Source organism: Zonotrichia leucophrys, chromosome 5, assembly GCF_028769735.1.
Source record: "Zonotrichia leucophrys gambelii isolate GWCS_2022_RI chromosome 5, RI_Zleu_2.0, whole genome shotgun sequence".
NCBI classification, from domain to species: Eukaryota; Metazoa; Chordata; class Aves; order Passeriformes; family Passerellidae; genus Zonotrichia; species Zonotrichia leucophrys.
This window is the reverse complement of record NC_088175.1, coordinates 335,324-345,611: the sequence shown is the minus strand read 5'-3', so window position 1 is coordinate 345,611 and position 10,288 is coordinate 335,324. Positions and strand designations below refer to the sequence as shown.

General features: G+C 36.5%; 1 long non-coding RNA gene across 1 annotated transcript; it reads left to right on the top strand.

Annotated features, from left to right (window-relative positions):
* The first annotated feature begins 2,200 nt into the window (after window positions 1-2,200).
* On the top strand, window positions 2,201-3,859 carry LOC135448646 (uncharacterized). Its single transcript, XR_010440544.1, has 2 exons — window positions 2,201-2,437; window positions 3,038-3,859. It is a non-coding gene; the product is annotated as an uncharacterized LOC135448646 (long non-coding RNA).
* Window positions 3,860-10,288: the final 6,429 nt, after the last annotated feature.

Below are 10,288 nucleotides of genomic sequence, written 5' to 3'. Positions count from 1 at the left end.
ATAGTGATTACAGGAACACTTATTTGTTGTCTGGAAATTTTTTTCTGTTTTATTTTCATTTTTCATGAATCTGGTGTCCAGCCCTGGGTCTGTGGCATCACTGACACCCTCCACATGCCCCATTAGTGAGGGATTCTCTGTGTGTAGACTTCATGCTGGCCATTGATTTTAGATGAATTTAAATTGGAAGCCCTAAGCCAGAATTAAAAATGACAAGAAAAAGAAGTCATAAAGTTCACATTGGAATTACAGGAAATCCTTCCCTCACAAAAAAAAATTTAAAAAAACCCTAAAACCACACAAACTCAAAGCACTTTGCTGGATCTCTGTTGTTTAAAGGCCCAGAAAACTCTTCCAATCTTCCAAGCATTTCTTTAATATATTATTCACTATATTATATTATAGTGGATATATTATTCACTATTATATTATATTATATTATATTATATTATATTATATTATATTATATTATATTATATTATATTATATTATATTATATTATATCACATTACATTATATTATTTCATTAAACATGCTATTTCAGTTCTATTTTGCAGGATGTTATTCTTTCCTCTAGTGGATTTATTTTTTTGTAAGACTGCCCTTTCAAGAATGCATTTTCAGTGTTTTCCTTACCATGAACTGAATTTTTGATTTCTAGATTATTACTCCTTAGAGATTTATTATTTGATGTTACATCCAACAGTTGCATCTTGCCCAATTCACATTCCAGCTGATAAAAATCCCCATGAGGATCCAGCAGCAAAAATTTACATTAAAACACAGCAGGAAAATGATCTTGTTTATGTATCTCCAAAAGATAAGCTCTCTATATATGCACTAAAAAGCCTAAAAATTCCATAAAACTCTTCTTAAGACAACTTAATTCACTCTGCCTATACTTCTGAATGTGAATATCATTTGAAATGTTCAAATATGCAGTTTTTATCTGAAAAAGAGATGAGGTGACTGAAGAACATTTTTGCTTATTTGATATTACCTGATCCACACACGGCAGGAGCCTGCACCAACAGAATCCTTGCTCTCTGCACCCTCACTCAAAAAAAAATCTGTTGACTCTTGATCAAAGCACTTTTAGGGGTCCTGTTTGTGAAATCAAGAATTGCTGGTTTATTTTATGGATATATGTGCAAATATTCCTGTTTTGATGCAGTTCCTTTTCAGAGCCCTTTGGTCAAAGCTCCTACCAGAGGTTTGAGGTATTTTGTTCAAGTAGTTGTGGACCCAGCAGAAGTGAAGCTGGAAATGGATTCCCTGCAACACATCAAATGTTCTAGAAACTTGGTTGTTGATTTTGCTGAAGAATAATAATCAGTGACATCATAAATGTAATAATTATTAATTATTTTCTCTTCTATTTCCACTAAAAATGTAGGGATAACATTTGGAAGATTTTTGTTACAGATGAAAATGCACCAAGAAAAAATATTAGATTCTCTAAAATCTGCTTAGAAATGCAATCTTTTTTTACATCTACATTTACAACTGAACAGTCTTGATTTGCATTTAAATTAAGTGTCCTTTATACTAAAAGCACTGAAAATTAAAAATAAGTATATTAACAAATCTCACTGATATGTATTTTCTGTCCTTTTTGACATGACTTCATTTGTGGAAAGGACTCTGGAGTACACATAAATGAGCCCTGGGGAGTTTTGACACAAACTTTGGGATGCTCAGGGTTGTGTATTTTGGATATGACTTCAAATCTTGCAAGTTGGTAGGAAATTCGTATTAAAATGAGAGAAAAATGATACCATTTACATAAACCCTTGATAATAACGAGAATGATCATGATGAAAATGCAAGACTGGTACCACATTCATATTTTTCCCAAATTTCCAGTGAGGTTGACCTCTTATAAATTCTGCAGAGTATGTAAACCCTGTGAATGTTTTAAACAATACAGTTTTAATCTAATATAGCACTGCAAATGCTGAAGAGCCTGCAGGCAACCAGGCAGATCATTCAAATGTAAAAACAATTTTGACTGGAGTCTAAACAATGCTGGCCTCTGCTGAGAACTGTAGCTTCCTTTTGACATGCAAAGAGAGAATGCATTTTGCCAAGAGGGGATTAGCTTGGAAAGGCCCTGTAAATGATACCGAGATGAAAACAAACAGTTTCACAGCTGGGCATGAGGGACCTCGGAGATCACGGCTGGTGTCAGCAGCGCTCATTAGCTTTTGGCTGCAGCCCATGCCTTGGCCTGGGGGAGATGATGAGAACCAAATCAGTGGTGCCAGTCATCCCCCTCCACCATGACTCTGCAGCTCCTTGCAGTGAGGAGCCACCTCTGTCTGTGGTGTCCTTGCTTGTGGGAATCAGAAAAGCAGAAACTTCCACAGGCGCTGAAGGGTTTGATCTCCAGCCTGAAAAGAAGTTTAAATGGATGTAAAAACACAATGCGCAGACAGTAAGCAGAAAAATCATAAATTTATGTTTCTATAGTTGTAAGTAAGACTATGCCTTAAGTAAGTGAGAAACTATTGATAAGATGGTGAAGTGTTTATAATGTAAGGTTATATATGGTTTATAATGTGGTTGTATAGAGTTAGCTAATTTAGGAGTTATAATAAAAGCATCACTGTATATGTCTGACAGAAGCCCATAAGGCAAAAATATCTGCAGTGCAGCAAACCATTTACATAAATCCTAATTAAGTAAAAGTAATAAGTTAGAAAAGTAAAATAAACTTTGTAGCATCTATCCACTAGACTGGAAAGTTAAATATGGTATTATAACAAAAAACTTGTAACTACTCTTAAGCTATAACCAGCTGCTTAGTCTCATAAGTCTCACAGCCTCTAAGACTGATGTTTATCTAAGTAATAAATTGTTCTTAGCCCAAAAGTAGTCCAATTCCTTCATTAATAGCAGCAGTAATGATGCTTGCTAGTAAAGAGTCATTTCTGGGAATGCTCTGCTCCCTTTACACTTTGTCAGCTCTAATTTCTCAGTCTTCCCTTTCCTTATCATCATGATCCAATTTCTCTCTCTTTGTTTTTTTCAACAGGTTTAAAGGTTGACTGTGATTTGGTTTCACTCATCCTTATCGGCATCTCCTGCTCTGGCTGCTTTTGTTTTGGGATCAGATCTCCCTCTGCCTTTTCCCCACATTCTCTCCCAAGGGAAAAAGGAGAAGCTGCAGCAATTCCATCTCCCTGTTGGGTGTGGAGAGCCAGGGGATCCAGAGATTCTGCTAGAAAAAGGCGTTCACACATTTATTCTCCTTTTATCTGCCAAATTTTCAATCACAGAGCTGTTGCTTGTTCTGGATCATATTCCAATTCAAAGGTTAGCATGGGGGAAAAATAATATTTCATGGGGGATAATTTGATATATAAGAGCCTAAGAAAAAGAGAGGATAAAAGTTCCTTCTGAAAAGGAAACTGAAAATTAAAAATAAGCATATGAACAAATCCCAGTGATATGTATTTTCTGTCCATTTTGACAAGGCTTCATTTGTGAAAAAGACTCTGGAGTATAAAAAGATGAGCCCTGGGGAGTTTATGTCTCCAAGCTATACAATAATAAAAAATTTCCAAACACACAAAAACCCCCAAAACCCCAAAAAACAAAACAACTAAACAAAACAACAGAGCAAAAAAAAAAAAATAAAAAAAAGAACAAAAGAAAACAACAACAGCAACAACAAAACCCCATATGGAAATCTTTTCACAGCATACTGAAACTGAGACAAAAATCTGCATGTATAAGAAAAGTAAAAACCCCTTTTTATTGGGAAGAATCTCAGAAAATATTTAGAAATTTATTATTTATGTATATGCAAAAAACTTTGACAGTTAAGCAAATCCAAATAATGTTTCAGCCTTAATTCTTATAAATTAAAGTTGCAATTTTTCCTTGTTGTTGTTAACAGTTCTATAAATTCCTTACTTATTAGACACATTTTTACACCATATTATTTAAATGCCATACATTAGAGCAGATAGAAGAAAAGAAATCCCAAAAAGGACACAAGACTCACCTCCATATTCTTCATCAGGTTATTTTCAACCAAAGCAGGTTGCACTTTTTTAGAACTTTCAGATTTTCAATCCTGGAAATATCATTGCAATAACAATAAATCTTTTGCAAAACTACACATTTTTCAAGACCATCTATCTTCTATTTTTTCAGAAGAACTATTACTTTGCAGCAAAATGTCACTTTTTAAATCAAAATATTAATAAATTGCACAAAAAGTTGTTAGTTCCAAATAATTTGGGATCCCACCCTCTGTGCAGAATTTTGAGAAACTTTTTCAGTCAAGGCAACAAAGTAGGAGCAGCTACCACAATTCAAGATAAATAATTATATGTTTTAAAATAAAACATTATTTTAATTTAAGTGACTTTTATTTAACCAGTTTCCTGCAGAATGATTCAATGAAATTAATTTTTTTTAAAATATTGTTTCAAGTGAGTTAAAAAATCCAACAAGAGGTTCTAAATTACAGAACCCTCTAAAAAGTAATATTTGATCCATACATAAAAAGGGATTTTTCAACACTTAAGGGAAAAAGTGCCAGATCCTGATTGCTTTGAACTGTGCCTTCTTCCTTGAGCAGAAGAAAGGAGTGTTTGTGAAAGGATATAATTATTGTTGTAAGGTGCTGGAAATTGTATAAATTTGTCTGGAAAGAAAACTCATATTTAACTTCCCATTAAACAGCAGAGGAATCCACAGCTCCCTGAGCAAGAGGCAGGTCTGAAACTTTTGGAATATTTTATCCAAGGAAAATGTTATATTAAATAAAGGAAAAGTTTGAGGAGTATTTTGCGCACACAAACTTGGGATAATCTGAGAAAAGCAATTCTCTTTTTAGTCCCTCTTGATCATCATCCTCATTAGACAATCCATTACATCTGTACTGGAAATGCAAATATTATTCTATTTATGTCCCTGCTGTAAAAAATGCATTATGCAATAGAATTTCTTAGTGCCATTACAGCCAATCAAAGGGAGCTGATTAACATCAACTGTGTCTTTTAAAACTTTCTCTGCACTAAAATCTGCAGTGTTTGCATTTTTGGCCCTGTTCAGTATACAGCAATTAAATAGCTCTTTTTCTGCTCCCAAAGGACATTTGTAAAGTCTTACAAGAGTACTTTACACCACACCCCGAAATGCACCTTCCATCTACAATAAAGTGTCTTACAATTATTTTGAAACGTTTTTCTAAAAAATAGTTTTCAATTATTGCATTGCAGAATCTGTATTTCTGATAGAATTACAATGGGGATCACAATAAAAAAATTTGAAAATGTTTGGAATGCTCCACTCCCTTTTTAAGTAACTTTTTTCTCTTAGATTTCAAAGGTCCAGAAAAGAATATAGTAAAAGCCCTTTTGACTGCCTTCATAAGGAAGGGTGAGGAATGGCACTCACCTATCCTTGGACTCAGTAAGATATATTTACACAAAGCATAAAGATGAAATAAAAACAAACCAGAAAGAACTCATAATCCCCCCAAAGCCTCATCAAAACCCCTGTGCATATGTGAAAAAAATCTAGCAGAATATAATTGAGAGTATGTAAACCAGAATGTTTTGAAGCAATCACACAGCTGCTATGATTAATCTTTAGAATTAACAATTATTAGCAATGGGTGGGATTCTTGCAGCAGGTTTTATTTCCTTTTGCTCCACTTACCCGATGTATTAACCACACTACACATAAAACTAAACCCTGAATAAACCTTCCACTGGATCAGGCTGTTCCCAGCTCTATCCAACCTGGCTTTGGGCACTTCCAGAGATGGGGCAGCCACAGCTTCTCTGGGCATCCTGTACCGGGGCCTGACCACCCTCACAGCAAAGAATTTCTTCCTGATATCCAATATAACCCTTCCCTCTGGCACTTTAAAGCCTTTCCCTCTTGTCCCATGGCTCCAAGCCTTTGTCAAAAGTCCCCCTCCAGCTCTCTGTAGGTCCTTGAGACACTGAAATGTTATTTAAGATCTCCCTGGGGTCGGGTATTGTCACAGACATCTTTTATGAAAAATCCTTTCTTTAAGATTTTTCCTCCTGAGAAGCTGAGAGGCCTCAGGAACAAAATGTAAACATTAATTATCTGCTGCTGTGGAATGCAACAGGTGCATCTGTGATTAGCCTATGTTGGTTGTTTTTAATTAATGGCCAATCACAGTGAGCTGGCTCAGACAGAGAGTCCGAGCTACAAACCTTTGTTATAATTTCTTTTTATTCTGTTCTCAGCTAGGCTTCTGAAGAAATCCTTTCTTCTATTCTTTTAGTATAGTTTTTTATGTAATATATATAATAAAATATCAAGCCTTTAATGTAATATATATCATACAATATCAAGCCTTCTGAAACATGGAGTCACATCCTCATCTCTTCCCTCAGCCTGAGACCCCTGTGAACACGGTCACAGGGTATGATGGTGGCTGGTGGTTGGGAGATTCTAAACATCTAGATATTTTTATAATAAAAGCTATCCTGACCACCTTCATAAGGAAGGATGAGGAATTGCATTTCTCCTTCCACTGGACTCAGTAAATCACAGAGTAAATAATTCTGAGATAACTGTACTCAAAGCCTGTCTCACATTTCTGGACACATCTTCTCTGTGTCTTCATTATCATGAACTGAATTTTCAGTTTCCAGATTCTTCCTCCTCATGGATTGATTACTCCAGTGTTGCAGACATCTTTTCACTAAAAATCTTTCCTTAGGATTTTTTCTTTCTGAGAAGCTGAGAGGCCTCAGGAACAAAATGTAAACATTGATTATCTGCTGCTGTGGAATGCAACAGGTGCATCTGTGATTGGTCTCATGTGGTTGTTTCTAATTAATGGCCAATCACAGTCAGCTGGCTCTCTCTCTGTCCAAGCCACAAACCTTTGTTGATTCATTATTTTCTATTCTATTCTTAGCTAGCCTTCTGAGATGAAACCTTTCCTTCATTCTTTAGTATAATTTTAATGTAATATATAGCATAAAATAATAAATCAAGCCTTCTGAAACATGGAGTCAACATCCTCGTCTCTTCCCTCACCCTATGGCCCCTGTGACCACTGTCACACTCCAGTTTTACCCAACCTTTGCAGCTTGGCCAATTCATGTTTCTCTCCCTGGAGCCTTCTCTTCTGTAGTATTCCAGTTCTTACAGCCTCTCTCCATGGGAGCAGTGCTCCAGCCCTAATAGGACAATGGAAATTGGATTTTTTTTAGCTCCTCAGCCCTGCTTGGCTGGCAGGCAGAACCCCTTGGAGACCTTCCCCATCCCTTTGCTGGGCTGCAAATTTGAGCTGCAGTGACATCTCCTCTTGCTCTCTTTGTGTGTGGAGTGGGGCTGGTAAACTGGGTCTGGAATGTCAAAAAAAGAGATTTAGGGAGATTTCCTCTGTCCTGTGCCATGGGAGGGTGTCCTGTCTATGGGGCAGGAAAATGGAGATTAACTGTGCCAAGCTGCAGGAGTTTACTGAGGCTGGAATCAGTGACGAATGTGAGCCTCAGCTGAAACAGGCCCCTGTCAAACCAAAAAACAAGTGTTCACTGAACCATTTACAGTGGAAAAATTTTATCAATGTAAAATCAATTATAATTAAATCACTATGTTTTGTTGGGATTTTTTTTTCTCTCATTATTTTGCTGTCAGACCAGCTGCACATTTCCCAGGGGTTGGATTACTTGGCAGAAAATCAGATCCTCACTGAAACAAATGTCATCAGAGATGTCTGGTTTGTGAGTTTGGAGGTTAAATTTATTAAAAAATTGGAAAGATTTTTGTTGAAGTCTTTGCATTAATTTTTTAAAAGCATTTTTAGTAGAGAGGGAGAAAACTGCTCAAGCAGCTGCTGCCATTCTAAGGTGGATGCTCGTTGCTTGCACTGTTTTTTCCTGTCACAAGATGTCCCTCCAAGTCCACACAAAGGAGAACTTTCCACATTTCTACCTTGCAAAAGATGTTTTGGCTTAATCCTGGACTTTGCATCTATAGGTGCCTAATTTCACTTACATGAAGACAAAAATATAACTATAACTAGAATGGTAACTAGAATGGTAACTAGAACTAGAACTAGAACTAGAACTAGAACTAGAACTAGAAATGTATTTGTATTTAAATGTACTGCTTCTTTTAGCAGAAGTCTGTAACAAGTCTATGAGTCCAAATATGTTCTCCTGAATTAAAATATCATGGCAAGTACCTAATGGAGCAATTTGAAATTATAATAAAGAGATTTTAATCATCTGGAAATTGTGCACACTTTCTATATCAAGGAAAAAAATCACCAAAACAATTGTCTACTCTGAGCTTTCTTTAGAGATATTTTTATGCACTTTTGTGTAATTGTTCTGTTCTCTTTACACACCTCCTGCAAGAAAGAGGATCTGTTCTAGCAAGTTCTTTTCTTTCTTTCTCCTTGACAGCAATTTACTCCTTTTTTCTTTCCTTTCTCATTGACAAGGAACCTTAGGAACAACCTGCTCTGTAAATTGGTTTATGCAACAAGGCCAACTGATACCATTTTGTGATCTGCTTGATATTTTTAAACACTAATTGAATGAAGAAGCATTAAAACTGGACCTGCCATCCAAATTCAGAGATTTTCTGGTACTATCAGTAGCAAATTGGAGCTGCTTTTGTTTCTGAGTGTCTGAGGGGATGACTCAGTCTTGGCAGTGAGGAAAGCCAAATGATCTAATTTGGGTATAGGGATTTCTGCTTGACTGGAAAGAGCTCTTATCTTACCAGGAGGGAATTATTGTACAAATCAACACCTTGGCCCTTTCTAGGTAACTGAATGATCTCAGAGTGACCTGCTCTGGCAGCCTCAAATCTGAGAGCCTGAGATTCTTAATCTCTTTAGCTGCAGCAAACACACAGGGCAGCATTACAATATTAATCATTAACTCAGCTCATTAAAAGCTTGCTAATGTTACTGTTAGATAATCTTGTGCTGGTTTATAAAGCCATTAAAATATTTGCATGTATAGTATATTTGCATGTATAGTATTTTTAAAATGTCTGGCAGCAGTTGCTGGGTTTCTCTTTCAATGTAAAGGATTTTCAAATATATCTCAGGCTGAATTAATCACTTTGAGTGTTATCTTTCACCTTCTGCTGTGGCACATTCTGCTCTAATTCTCCTAATGCCTTTTACTATAATTTGAAATCATTTCACAGCAGTGAAAGCAACTCTTCAAGTGCTGATGGTGCTTTGCTGCTGTATATTTACTTTTGGAATTGTCCTTGTACTTTTGCTGGCTGCCATGGAAACTTTTGAAACTGAAGTTCCCCAGATTCTCATGGATCACTGTGTGTCACAGACGTGTTTCTGTCTCTTCCTTCTACTGGTTTTGATATTTGATGGTCTCACTGACATTGCTAAAGAGTCATTTTTTGTTGAAGGGTCCCCCATCCTTCTAAAAAGTACTGTTTGTAATCAATGTGTGGCTTTTTGTCTGCTTCTGCTTTGTATCACTGGGGTGTTTCTAACTGTGGCATTTATTAATCCAAGTGCTTCTGGAATCTTCTCTGCAAACCAGCTGAAATTTCAGATTAAATGGCAAGAAGCAGTCATGATAGAGCTCATGTGAATGTTTGAGATTACATTTCAGAAGCTGGGCTTTCTGTACCTTAGACTTAATAGAACTGTTATCACTTAGCTTTCAGTATTAGGCAAGATATATGAGAGTTTTTGGATTGGGTGTTTTTTTCCTAACAATTTTAGCAGTAAAAATATTTTTATATGAAATGCAGCTATATCTTATAAGCATTTAAAATAACAGATTTACAGACTCTACCTGGATAATGCCACCCCTTCATTTGTGATTGGAAGCAGGATAAGCACAGGCAACAGTAGAAAAACTGATTACTTACATTGATGCCTCCCTCTAACAAGGCAGAGTCCTTACTGTCACTGAAGTTGAGAAAAATATTACTGAAACTGGTGCTATGGAGTGGCTAAAACAGAGGATAGACCAAATTAAGAGAATAAGAGTGAGAATTTATTGCAGGCCCTCACTAGGGACACCTTGGGCAGTCAAGGCCTCTGAGGGGCTACACCCAAGGTGGACAATGGTCACAAGTTTTTCATACAGTTACAAGTTTGGTCCATTGCCATATCAGGGGTTAATCCTCCAATTACAGTTTCCGGTAATGAAGTAATTTACTCCAGTTTGCCCCCCAATTCACTGTTGTTTGCATCTCTTGGGGCCTGACACAATGAGGTGTCCTTGGGTTTCAGGCCTAGAGAGGAATTGTTGAGAGCAGCAGATGACATGCTATGGAGTTT